The 13,948-nt window shown below is 41.6% G+C and overlaps 1 protein-coding gene and 1 long non-coding RNA gene across 8 annotated transcripts in view; one reads left to right on the forward strand and one right to left on the reverse strand.

Moving 5' to 3' along the window:
• Positions 1–13,948, forward strand: part of NTM (neurotrimin) — a 939,904-nt gene that overhangs the window by 165,233 nt on the left and 760,723 nt on the right. The gene's annotated exons all lie outside the window — the stretch shown is intronic.
• LOC116598189 overlaps positions 1–13,948 on the reverse strand; it is a 44,237-nt gene that overhangs the window by 11,000 nt on the left and 19,289 nt on the right. For 4 of the 5 annotated variants that reach the window (XR_004288987.1, XR_004288985.1, XR_004288984.1 and 1 more), the window contains one exon: positions 12,511–12,652. The exons of the other annotated variant lie outside the window; for it this stretch is intronic. This is a non-coding gene — a long non-coding RNA (uncharacterized LOC116598189). The remainder of the gene's footprint in view (positions 1–12,510; positions 12,653–13,948) is intronic. 5 annotated transcript variants of the gene reach the window in all.

Consider the following 13,948-nt stretch of genomic DNA (forward strand, 5'->3'; position numbering starts at 1 on the left):
GGCAGGTTTTAAGCAAGACAATGCTTTTTGAAGCAGGTCTAATGCTCTCTGTTTCCCATCCCTTCACTTTAAGATAGGTTAAGTATAAGCTCATTATGTATTTCTTTAACAAAGGAAACCACATTGTATTTTACCTCTAAGTAACCTCCGTCGATTTTATTTTTCTGTTGGTTAGGGACCCTCCATAGGAGCAAGATTTCCCACCACTGCATTTGCAATCCAAGCTGGCCCTGACGATTGTCCCATTTCCCTGTCATCCCATTTATAGACACCTGCCCTTCCTTTTCCAATTCTGCACAGCAGGGATTTCTGCTAAGGCTGAAAAATTGCCTATCAACCTTGGCCGGTGTCAACCATGTCATGTTTTCCAGACTTTGGAACCAGCCTGTGCTTCCTGCACTGGCCGAAGCTCCGAGCAGCCCAGTATGCCATTTGGAGTTTTTCCGTCTGGCAACACCACATTCCCTGGTAGCGAGAGAGACCCAGCAGCCTCTATGCTGCCTCAGTCACTGGGGGAATGTAAAGGGAGCAGCCAAGTAAACCAGGAGTGACAGGAACCATGCGGATCTTTCTGAGAAGCTGCCCAGTGACCCTAGAAGGCAATGAGAAACCAGTTGACCTTGGGATGTGTGAGGAAAGCAGGAGGCCCAGATGAAGAACTTCTTTTGAAAGACCCGCGGATCCCCTTACCCAAGAATCCAACACTGCCACTGGATGCAAACAGCAAGAGGTTTATTGGGACACAGGTACCGGCGGGCGGACAAGTCTAGAGAGGACTTGCGCGCCTGCCCTTTGTTCAGGGCCTTTTTATGGGGTTTGGGGAGGCAAAAGCGTACGTACAGAAGCAGAAGCATAGTTATTGGTTAAGTTGAATGTAAAGCATACCTGGTGCCTATTGATTGGTTTTGGGAGAGCCCACGCGGGAAAGGGAAGTCAGGGTGGGGTTAAGCCTGCGTAATCCTGTGCTCGTAGCTGGGGGTCGGTTCTCTGGTATGTAACTTATCTTGGGCAAACATCCTTTGAGGTGGGGAGGAAGGGTGGGCGTATTGTTCAAACGACAAGAATTTGGCCTTGTGAGGCCCATCTCTCCGGAATGTCCTTGGGTTCTGGTTATCTCTCATCCTGCTGCCGGCTGCTTGTAAAGTTTTAACAAAAGCTACAGTTATAAGCCAAAGCTAAGCGGTTACAGAAAAGCAAGAGAGCAAGGTTAATTACGGGGGGGCTTTTCTAATGGGGGTCTTACACTTTCATCTCCCTACCTCTCAAGCTATACTTTTCTTCTCCTCTGAACCCATCTCCCAGGCCTCAGGACCCTCTGTCTGTCCCTGTGCCCCTCCCCTTGGCTGATCTCAGTCTCCCTGTCCTAAAACCCTTACTTCTGTCTCCGGATTTTGTGCCACGCTACTGCCTTCCCATAACACTTGCTGTTCCATGTTTCTGGTCTGTGAGGCTGTGCTCCAACCCCACTCTTCCAAGAAGTCTTCCCTAGGACTTTAGTTCCTATTTATGTCCTCATCCTCTCCACTCCTAAAGACCTCACCACGTGCTTTCGTCCCTAATTCATGTGGATTGGTCATCCTTGGATTCTATTTCTCTTTTGGAAAACCCTAGAAGGTGAGAGGTAGGGTTTATAAATCATTGATTGCTCTCAAACCTACGAGGCCTAGCACAGTGTGAAGCAGAAGGTAGCCAGAAGGCATGGGAATAAGGTCACAAGCTTGTTTTCAAGGTCACAGCAAAAAGAGCAGGAAATTTGGAAAGAGACAGAGGGTTTCAAACTCTGCCTCTGCCACACATGCAGTGACCTGGAGTAAGTTCCTGAATTTAAAGGAGCTTCTGTTTCTATAACAATAGAATAGGGAGAGTGGTACTTCTCTGGGAATTTTAGTGACTTCTCAGCTAGTAATGGAAAACAAAGAACTCAGGCTTTGGATTTTACTAGGTAGCTAATAAATTTTAGTTTCCTTCCTTCTGAAGTGATTGCAAGAACTTTTTCCTTTGGTCATAAGTATGTTTTGCCTCCACCAGCACCCTCCTCCCCTTCTGTATTTTTCTAAGTCAAACCCACCCAGTAAAGAAAATAGCCCCCAGGCAGTATATCCAGGTGATGCCTGAAGGAGTCAGTCAAGAGAAGGAAGAAAAATAATCGGAAACAAAACAAAACAAACAAACAAACCAAAACCAAAACCAAACCAAAACAAAACAAAACAAAACACAGTATTCTGTCTCCCTAGAAGGGAGGAAAGAAGTTTGATTATCTTTTATATTCACAGAGCTTTTTTTTCTCCCCAGAGACTCAGTGCTATATAAATGTAAAGTTACAATAATTATGATAACATTCAGATTAAATATGATACTGACAAGGCTTCCGGAGATAAAAAGTTTGCCAATTCCCATTGGAATGGGTAAAGCAACGTCTGCTTTCCCAACCAGACTTCTCCATTTTGATCCAGCAGGACTGTTGGGGGATTGGCAGTGTGGGGGAGATGAGAGGCTGACCTCTTTTATTTATTTATGTGATATCCATCCAACATACCCATTGCCTCCAGGCCTCTTCGTATAATCTAAATCCGGCAGTTACCTTGTACATCAAATGAAAAGAAACAGGCCAACAGCAGACATGCACTACGGACTAATAATTTAAAATCAGTTACCAGATAACTGGGAATTGGGAGCACTGACGTGGAAAGGATAGTAGTAAGAAAACTACAGTAATACAGGGCTTCACAGCCAATGATCTGATTGCCCTCAAAATTGGGAGTCCTTGAAAGCAGAATTCATGTTTTGTGTATCTTGTTTTTTTATGTGGTATTTGTGCATATAGGATGGCTAAAAGCTTAGATGAATAGATGCCCCAAAGCACAAAAGCTCCTTATCCCTACCATTCACTACTCTTCTCCGTGCCCAAAAGGGATGCCAAGAAAAGTGTAGTAACAGTTCAGAGGCAGATTCAGGAAGAATGCTTTGTCCCTTTCTGGAGTATTCTCAGATCCCATTCTAGAGTTTGGCAGCAGAAGCCAGAAGCACGGAATTTGAGACAATCTATTAGGAAGGGACTGTGTATGGATCTTGGATGGTGCCTCTGAGAACACTGCTCAGTTCACTGTCAGCAGGTGACTAAAGAAACACAAGTCTAGGGTCACACTCTATGTGGAAGAATCTACAGGCAGAAAGGAACAGGAGAGAGAGTCAAGGTTCTTGACTGCCTTCAAGATGTCGGTCATTAAGCTAAACATTTCATATATATTATCCCACAGTGAGCCAGGGACTAGTGTTTGCATTCTTAAATTTTTGGGAAAAAGAACCCCCAAACAAAAAACAAGACCAACAAAACTGATTGAAGGATGGAAAATATTCTCCCCCAGTCACAAAGTCTTTGTTTTTTGATACTGCAAGCTTTTTTACCCCATGTGCTTCTGTGCCTTGCACCTGAGAAAGGGTTTTTGGTCAAGGACAGATTCTATTAGAGGTTATTCATAATCATTCAAACACTATTCCATACAACTTTTCAAAAAATCTTCATTAGTGAAGAGTCAGGAAGCTGGGGTAGGGGAGGAGATAAAATGTTCACAGGAGGAAATTAAATTCTGCTCCAAAGATGATGAACCTCTCTCAACACTAATGATGAGATTCCATCTTGCCAATGACAACACACAATAGAAAGTAGTGTCCTTCTCACATACATGTGTGTGCGTGGTGAGTTGCGTTTATATAATTAAACACGTGATGACTTATATTTCTCAGCAGATCCATGAGCACCCATGAAGTGCTTGCTTGGCTTCAGGGGACGCCTGTGTCTCTGGATCTGGAGAATTAGGGATCCATGCTGGCAAAAGACGCAGGAGTAATAACAAGAACGATAAATAACTCTATTAAATATTTACTCTGTGCCAAGCACTGTTCTGAACATGTTACATGAAGTGCATTAATAAAGGATCAAAAAGAAAAAAAGAGAGAGAGAGAGAGAGAAAGCCTTATGAAACAGACACTCTTCTGTCTCCTTTTCAGTGAGGGAACCAGGCTTAGACAGTTAAAGTAGTTTGTGAATGCTACCAAGTTGTCCCACTTGGCAGTGGCAAAGCCTGGATTATTTAGACCTAAACCTTTTACTCTCAAGCCCTTGCTTTTCTTGGCACCATATACTCCATACCAGTTCATGAAGATGAGGGATTCAGGTGACCTTTAAATAGTGGAGTGACAGTGAGAAGACAGTGAGTGGTTCATAAAGGAAAGACTTCTGTGGTAGCCAAGTGAGTCTGTCAGAATAACACAAACAAAAACAGAATGAATTTTTAAGGTGGAGGGAACACATGCAGTAGGAAAATACTGTGACATGTTCCTCAAAAAGTACATAAATAAAAAGAACAACTCATGATTGCAATGGTCAAAGAAGTTTGAGAATATGGTATCTACTATGATCACCCTCTTGGAAATGCAATCCTCAATGTACATGAAGGCTTCAGAAAGTCTTGTAACAGAAACCATTCTAGCTTTGTCAGTACCTCTGTGTTTCAAACACATGGAACTATGAACCAACACTCATCAACTATTTTTTATCTTTTTATCTTCTGTTAACATCCTTGCAGATGCTCAAAAATCCTCTATCCATGGAACTGCTTTGTTGATAAAATGCTTGTTCCCACAGTCTCTTTGCTTCATGTCCTGCCCTTGGAGGACCCACAGATGTCCTTGTGGGGATTTCTCTTTGTGATTAGAGAAAGGGGCTCATGGCAGAGGCTATGCCAGCAATAACAAGACCTGAGTTTTCAGGTGAGGAAAAGGAGCAGGGAGCTACAGCCAGCTAGGTGATAAGACATAGCAAAAAAAAAAAAAAAAAAAAAAAAAAAAAAAATTAATTAGGTTTTGATATAAAACTCTCACTTCCCATATCAAGATTTCACACACTGGAAAGAACAGAAAAGAGGGGTGCGACTTCTTTGGCCATCCAGAGCCATTATAACACAGGGAACCAAAGCTTTCTATTGGCTAGAATCGCTACAGATACCTTTAAAGTAAGTGTCCTGCAATTCACATGTTCTCATCAAAGTCTAAATCTTTAGACAGCCTGGTAGACTTCAGCAAGCAAAAGACTTAAACAAGCATTTTACAAAAGAGGACCCAAAAGGCCAATTCAACATCATTAGGTATCAGGGAGAGGCAAATTAACACCACAGTGATGTACTAAAGCACACTCCCCAGAATGTGGAAAAAAGTAAAAGAGGAAGGGAGGGAAGAAAGAAGGGGAAAGGAAGGAAACAGGGTAGAGGAGGAATGGAGAAGGCAAAGGAGATAGAGAAAGAAAAGAAAAGAAACCTGCCAATACCAAGTGTTGGTGAGACATGGAGTAATGTGTGCGTCACACGCAGCTAGTCGGGGTGCAACTTGGGGCAGTCAGTTTGGAAAATAGTTTGCCTTTCTAACAAAGTGTAAGATATGCATAACATGTGACTTTATAAATTACATTCCTAGTTTAAGAAATGCGTTCGCATGTGTATCAGGGGATATGTGCAAGAATGTTTCTGACAATGTTGTTTAAAATAGCCTCAAGATGGAAACAATGAAAATGTCTATCACTGTAGAATGAAGACATACATTGTAGTATATTCATTCCAGGGGATGTCAAACAGCATTGAAAATTAGTCAATTCTAAAGACAGGGAACAAGAATGACTCACACAAAGCACATTGAGCTACAGTAACCAGACTCAGAACGCACACTGTATGACATTTCAAAACAGACAAAATTAAACTCTTATATTGGGGATGCATGTAACAAAACAAAACACAAATCTTATATTGGGGATGCATGTAACAAAACAAAACACAAATCCAGCAAAATAAACAAAACCCCAGAGGAGGTGGTTATGATACAAATTAGGATGGGGTTTACTTGTGCTCAAGGGGAGTGATGTGATGTGGAGGGGACCTGATAGTTCTGGGTTGTTGGTGGTGTCCTTTTACTTGTCTGGGTGGTAGTGACAAAGGTGTACCATTTTCAAGAATTCATCAAGCTACATATCCATATTTGATGTACTTTTTAGGTATTTGATATTCCACGATTTTTGGACAAAATTTCAAAAACCTTAATGTAAATATAGACCTTTTCCACTCTCGAGGGCTTGATGAACACTTAGCAGCCCCCCAGACGGTGTCACCTGATACCTAATAGACACCCCAACTCTAAGTATTATAACTAAACTCCTCACTCAGGCCTCCAAACCCAGTCCTTCTTTGAAAGTTTTCTAATTTTATGAATGGTCGCACACCCCATGCTAGCAACTTGGGAGTCATCCTGTCTCTTCCTCCCTATTGTTTATGTCCAGTTAGTTCCTAAACTCAATTTTCTGCCACCTCCTACACATTAAAAAAAAAAATTATCTATACTCTCATGTCTACCACCACAATCTTCATTAGAACTGTATAATCCCTAACTTGTCTGATGTTTTTTTGTTTTACGATCTACACCACCATCTGTAAAATCAAGTTTTGACCTCTCCATGCAGCATGCACAGTGATTTAAAACCTGGCATCTACATTCATTTTCACTTCCATTTCCAGTGAACTTGACCACTTGCTATTTCAAATTCTCTTAACTCATGTACCCATTATTCTCCCTGCTGCCAATAGCTTCATTCCATTCTTTCCCTGGTCAGTCCCTCTCACTTACCAGTTGTTCAAGGCCCTGGTCAAATAACACCTCCTTTATGAACCCTTCTCTTCCTGTCTTTAGATGGTCTGAGAGTTCTTCTTCTGCACTTTTTACCGCTTCAGTAGTTTGGACTTAAGTTTATTGTGTAATTTCACATGTTCTTTGGTCAATTATATGTTGACATATTTGTCTCTCTTTCAGGTCATGTGAACTTCTAAATGGCTTTGTCATATTTAAATCTGCAGCCTCCAGAGCAATGCTTACAACAAAGCATGATCTCATTAAAAGTTACTGAATGAATGTGTGAACAATAAATGATTTACATGATGATCCCATGATAGCTTGAGGCTTAGCACATAACGTGAAGAGGCTAATTCCCTCCAGTATTTGGTGACATAACAGTTGTTAACCAAACACAACGTTTAGTTACTTAGGACTTTTGGCAGAGATACTCAAGATGCTTGGGATGTAACAGCTTAAAAATGAATGTTGCTACAAATATTCTTTATATACAAAGTTTACTTAGGTCACCTTCAAACGCACATCACCCCGCCATACACACAGGAGCACATATTTACAAAGGAGTAACTCACAAGTACAACAAAGATAGGAAGCTACTTCTCATCCCTCTGTTCTACTATTTTCACCTGGCTTTTTCACTACTCTGGGCTGCTATCTTAAAAATAATTCCTAAGTGAGAAGCAAAAGAATCTCCAGGATTAAGTTTTATATTAACACTACTTTGCTATATACCAACAGCAATTAGGTTTCAACAAAGTTTTTGGAAATCACGGGTACTTTCCCCCTTGTCCCCCCTACCCCATGATTTCTTGGAGAAGTGAACATCTGCTGGGATGTACTTTGCTTTGCCTTCTGAAGAGCACTGTCTCTCCCAGCTCTTCTCCTGGCAGGGGAATGGAGGCGGCTGATGGCAGGGCATTTGTCCCAACTGCCCATTGTAATTAATCCACTCAGGGTGCCTTAGAGAGATCAGCTTAGTAAATACAAAAAAACTCTCTCTTTTAAAGAAGTCATACATTTTTCTAAGTCACCCATTTGTATTAAATATAGTTAATTCCACATGTCATAAATATAAGAGAAATACAATCATTTTTCTCAACCTGTAGTCAAAGTCAATTTATACCCCCATGCCATTTCATTTGGTTCCTTTTTTATTGGTTCTTTAGGAAGAGATGGGATAAATGGAGCAGAATTCCATTAGACAGGGTGGTCATTTGGTCCTCAGGATTATACACATTGGAGACAGTTTTCAAAGGTCATATTTCTTGAAACCCATGAGTAGTTCCCCAAGTCTTTTCTTGGTGATGGAATGGATTGTAGAACAGAGCCCCTCAGTACAGGAGAATGAACTAATGGTCCTGATTTGCCTACAGATTCCTGATATGTCTAGCCTCTGGAATACCTGATGACAGGTAGATTAAGAATGAGTGAAGCACAAGGCAGTTCAGGAACATTTGGGCGAGTCTCTTGCCTCACTTTCATCACTTGATCCCAGCCCAATTGTCAGCTCTGGTTTTCAGATGCTGTCTGGGGAGAGACGTGTTTCCAGCTCTTGCCCAGGCAGGAAAGGTGCTTTATCAGTACTGTCCACCAGGAAGACGATAACCCCATTGGGCACAAAACACACTTTCTCTGATAGCATCTGTTCCTCCAGAGAAGTCACTTTCCTCAGGGAATGGACTTAATAGAACATTTTTAAATGCCAATGAGTGACAGTGTGCTGGAGCTCCCAGCCCCAGCCCCCATGGGTAGCGAGTAAGGAAGGATTACAAATGGCAAAGGGACAAAGATGCCACCTTTGTGGATGACTGGTAGCCTCCAGCTCTTGAGAGACCTCAAGAGGAAGTTAACTAGCCTCCAAGGGAACAGTCAGAGGAAAGCCTCTTGCTTTTGTGAGGAAATGATGGTTTAGCACCTTGTGGACGGAAATTAGTGTTCTGAGAGCTGTCATGGAGAGAATATGTCCTTGGAGCTGAAGGCAGAAGGAAAACAGATAGAAGATTGGAAACAAGTGTGAAAGCCAACACAAGTGGCAAGATTAGAAACCCGATGCCTCTGATACCAGTTCTTATTGATGTCCAATCTCCACTCACCTTCCCACATCAAGAATCAAGCCATTAAAACCAAAAAGTCACTACCCTCTCCTTCCCTCACCTGCAAATAGAGTGAAACAGGTAGATGGAATATTACCAATCACTGTAAATTTGGAAAACAACAATCTATATATGAATTACATTAAAGGCAGTGTATTATCATTTAATACTTCAGATTACACTCTTACTGGAAATGGTGTTTAATAATGGCTAAGTCAGGGTAACTGGTTTAAAGCCTGGTTTTGGTGGTGCCTGGGTGGCTCTGTGGGTTGAGGCCTCTGCCTTCAGCTTGGGTCATGATCCCAGGGTCCTGGGATCAAGCCCTGCATTGGGCTCTCTGCTCAGCAGGGAGCCTGCGTCCTCTTCTCTCTCTCTCTCTGACTGCCTTTCTGCCTACTTGTGATCTCTGTTAAATTAAAAAAAAAAAAAAATGAAAGCTTGGTTCTGCTGCTTATCAGTTGTGAATCCTTGGGCAGATTACTATACCTCTCTGTGTCTTAGCCTCCTCTTCTATAAAAAAAAGGCTATAAAAATTACCTACTGCATAGGGAATTTTGGAAAATTAAATGAAATCATATACATATCTTAGAGGACCATGCTGTGGATGTTAGCTATTATTGTTGCTTATACTTAAACCATTCTGGGGCAGAACACTAATAGTGGAATAACTCTGTTAATATATGCATGTGTGTGACTGGGAAGTGGTATTTCATGTAATTTGTTATTACATATATGTTATACAGACACACACACATATATATACATACATGTGTGTGTGTGTGTGTGTGTATAAATATATAATTTTAAACCAATCTGCCATGACAGAGAAGGGAAGCTCATTCTAGAGTTCTGAAGCATTTTGAAGCAGATTGTTTTCCAGGAAAGGGAAGTAGGGCACAGTGGGAGCCCAGAGTGTGTGTGTATGGGTGGGGCTAGAAGTGCAAGTCCAAATGGAGGGGCAGGGTAAGGACCTGTTAAGATGTGCTGAGCACTGGGGGAGGCTTCAGGAGACTGTAGAATCAGTCTAGAGACAGTGTTGTCACTGTGACCACTGCTCCTGAAGCAAATATTGAGATGAATCTTATCTCTCAGTCTGAGTCACTTGTCTTTGGGAGGAAGAAACCATGGTCAAGGTGGAATGACTGCTCCGTCGCATGTCTTTGTGACTGAGGCAGCTCTGCCACCAGTGAGTCATTCCATGAATTGAGTAATTTGGCTCAGAGGAATGAAAAGGGAAGCCCAATTCATGACCTACGTCTTCCCATTGACTCCTGACCCTATGAAATCCACTTCACCTTTCTGAGCTTCAAGCTTCTCCTTTGAAAGTAGCATAAAGGAAAGAGTCCCTTTTTGAGAATGTGAAGATTTTGTTCCTTCTGTCATGACCAAATCATAGTGTCAAAATTGCCCAGACTTCTGACGCCCATAAAACCATAAACCCTTCCATCAGGAAGCCTAGGTTCCCTGACTTAAAGTCAATAATAGATTTATCTTCCTCCCACCTGGAAGACACACTTTTAAATTATTTTGATCATGTTTTATCAGCTCTGTTATGTGGCACATAGAAGTGTGTGGGTCTTTGCTTTGGGCTACCACCTTCCAAAATGTAGGGGATTCTGTTGCTAATGCAATTGTCTCAGATAATTTATTTATTTATCTCTCTTTGAGGAAGAGAGAGAGAGAGAGAGAAAGAGAGAGAGTGTATGAGTTGGGGGAGGGTCAAAGGGAGAGAGGGAAAGAATCTCAAGCAGACTACTCAGAGACTGCAGAGACTAATGCCAGGCTTGATCTCACAATCCCAAGACCATGATCTGAGCTGAAATAAAAAAGTTGGATGCCCAGCCAACTGAGCCACCCAGGCGTCCCTGTGCCTCATCAATGAAATGTTTCTTGGAGCATTTTGATGATGGGGCTAGATGGGCTGAAGGGCAGGGCGGTGGGGATGGGGGCAGCCAGTCGTGCTCTATCAAGACTGTATCTTTGAGCAAATGTTAAATGTCAGCTTAAGACTGGCATATCAAAAGGGCTCAGCCCTCGAGTCCAACACATAACTCACTTTGCAGCATACAGCTTAGCTTTTGGAGCTGCTACCATTGATGTTCCCTAAAGATTCTGCCTTAAGGCCACTGAAAATAAAAGGAAAAAAAAGAGAGATAGAGAGAGTCCACTTATATAGAGGAATGGGACTAGACTGGAACCATAGTTTCCTTCTGTCTTTCAGTGAATATCTCTACCTGCTGATGTGGGAGCAGCATGGAATCCCTAGTGGCCCTCCCTGGTGTTAAACCCTGATTCCACATAGCCACCTTCAGATTTGATAGACCCATTCTGCTGGGCTTAAAATGCAGGGACTGGAAATACCTGTAACTGTCCAATAACCTGTGATTATTCCTATTGTCAGGGAATCAAAAGACAGAGAGGTCTGTTCCCTAATCCTCAAAGTTTTATATAAAAGTGCTACTGATTTTATTATTCCAAAAGCCTCAGCTGCCTCTTTTCTTTTGCCTAAAGCTACAAGTCTATTTTATTCTCAACTTGTCAAGATTTCTCCCTTTTAGTGTATATGCCCATCCTATTATTAAAATCCTTCCAAGAAGATCCCTTGAGATTTTGAGGATATTGGTTGCTAATGAGGTTGGCTGTATCCTCATAAACCAAGCTGTTCCTTTCCTGGTCTGAAGTGTAGGGTACTAGAAAGTCAGCCAAGTATCACTGGGGCCACTGGGCATCATTTTCATGTCTTTAAGAGGATAGTGGTCAACGTGAGGGTAGGATGTTCCCCCCACTTCCTGGATTTCCAGGAGTGCCTATGCAAATGCTGACCAGAACTTAAGCCTGAAGGAAAGAGAATTGGGGTCTCTGATGCACCATTCACCTTATATATGACTCCTGCTGAAAGAGAGGCCAATGACAGATGAGCCAATATGTCAAAATCATGATAATTGTTCATTCCGAATGGTGAATGTATGGAGCTTATGTTATCATTTTTCTGTGAATGTTTGAATATTTTCTTAATAAGAAATACATTCAAGAGATAATTGAAGGGATAATTATGAAATGCAAATCAGAGTATGTAAGAAACAGAGCAAGAATGAAGACTGTTGTTTGTTTGTCTTTGTTTATGTCACATGACCAGCATTTCTTCTGGCTGACTAGGATTTGACAGACCAACTTCCATTTTTGTACATTTTCAGCCACGTTCCCAAAAGCCTGATAGAAAACTTTTCTATTTGTTCTGTTTAGTGAAACATGGGATTATAACAAATAGTACTCTTCATATTACACCAAAAAGGCCTATCAACTACTCCTGGCATTTCAATCTGGTGTTTCTTGACAGCTCTCTGGTAAAATGATAAACTGCCTTTATGTTTTATACTTAAGGACCTGGCTTGTTTCTCCTATACTTTTCTCTCCTCCTTTTCTCTAATATACCTGAGAAGAGTATGCTATGTTCACTTTGCAGTGTCGAGTTTATTACACACAGTCCTGACCCTTAAGACGTGTGTGTTTAGAAACAGAAGCAAAATGTGTAAAATGGCATATTGGGCTTCAAAGTCCATTATAATTGAGTTCTGTATTAGGCAGGATATAGGCCAAATTGCTTTAACAAGACAACTCCAAATACAGTGACTTAATACAAGTGGAACTGTATTTCTCTTTCAAGAAGGTAGATGGCCTCAGACTGGAGGAGTTATCCTGACAGCCACAGGTTTACCTCTGGTTTCAAAGTAGCTGCTTCAGCACTTACCATCACATCTGTAATCCAAAGAGCCAGAAGGAGTAAGGGAACAAGGAAAACACTCGTGTATTCCTTCTAAACACAGGACCATAAAGTGGAATACATCGCTTCTGCTCTCATCCCATTGGTCAGAACAATGTCGGGCGCAGACCTAAATGCACAAGTGGGTAAGGAAATGCAGACTGGCTATTAAAACAGGAAGAGAAGCAGCTTGGGTAAAAACTAGAATTTTCTGCCACCCCTAGCTTCTGGTCCCTGGGACTCAAATTCAGGTGTTCTGACTCTTCGTATAGTGCCATTTAAGACATGAAACAGCAAGTTTAAAAAAGGACTTGCCTTCTAACAAAAACGAGTGAAATTGTTGCACTACACGTTCTTCTAAGAGATCCTGCAGGTAAGAATCTCAGCAAATCCTGTGATTCAGCTGGTCTTTGCAAATTCTAGACAGAAATGACTTTGCTATTTGGTCACATTCTGTGCTTGGTCTTATCTGGCATAGGATGCTGGAGAGTTTTCTAGTTTTCTACATGGAAAAACCTAGTTTTTCCTCACTTAGAAATTACAAAGATAGTGGTAACTAACATCTATCTCCATAGTTGCAAACACAGTTACAGAGATTTTGATTCAAAACTCCATTATATGGGGTCAGAACCAGAATATATGTCCCAACATGTCATATATTCGTCAGTTATTATATATTATTAAGAAAAAAAAAAAAGATCAATGCCGTAGAGTCAGCCTGTGATATAGTGTCGAGGAAGGGAATCTTCTGTGCAATTTGTTTTCCATTAAGTTCTGGCCTGGTATGTGGCCTGTATTCCAGGAGTTATCAGCTCCCTACATTCTTAGTTCATTTCCCTGGCTCGGCCCCTCCCCCTTTCCTCAAGTCTTATCTTTTGAATATGAAAAGCTATATTCAGTGTTTAATGTATTCTTCTGAAAAACCTTTAAGGCCATCTTCAGAAACACAACCATTTCTTATTTAATAAACAATCGCTGTCTCATTAAATGTAAATTAGTTCTTTATCCTTAGCCGTATTTGTTGAATCTATTACTTACTGTGTTTACCAATTTTGTTTCCTTTGGCTGCAAAGCTTTCTGTAAACTACTCATAAATATAAAGTTGAAATGAAGGCACTTTCTCTCTGTTGAAGCACCTGCATTAGCAGCTTTGCACAACCCTCTCCTGCAAGGCTGATCTGTCTTCCCAGTACCCCTTGATGCTGACGGGCTCCCATCACCTGAAAATAGTTCTGGGGAGCTCCTAGCTGCAGGAAGTCTGACCTGAGGCCTCTGCCCCGCAGGAATGGAACTGCTCCCTTCCTGGTCCAGTGTCAGAGAAGTCAGAGCACTTGGTGCAAGGTGGAAAACGTGTGTTCTTTGAAAAGAATGAGGGCAACCAGTCTTTTACGGAGGAGAAAATGAGTTCTTTGTAGTAGTGGTAACA

The sequence above is a fragment of the Mustela erminea genome, chromosome 9, assembly GCF_009829155.1.
Source record: "Mustela erminea isolate mMusErm1 chromosome 9, mMusErm1.Pri, whole genome shotgun sequence".
Lineage (NCBI taxonomy): Eukaryota > Metazoa > Chordata > Mammalia > Carnivora > Mustelidae > Mustela > Mustela erminea.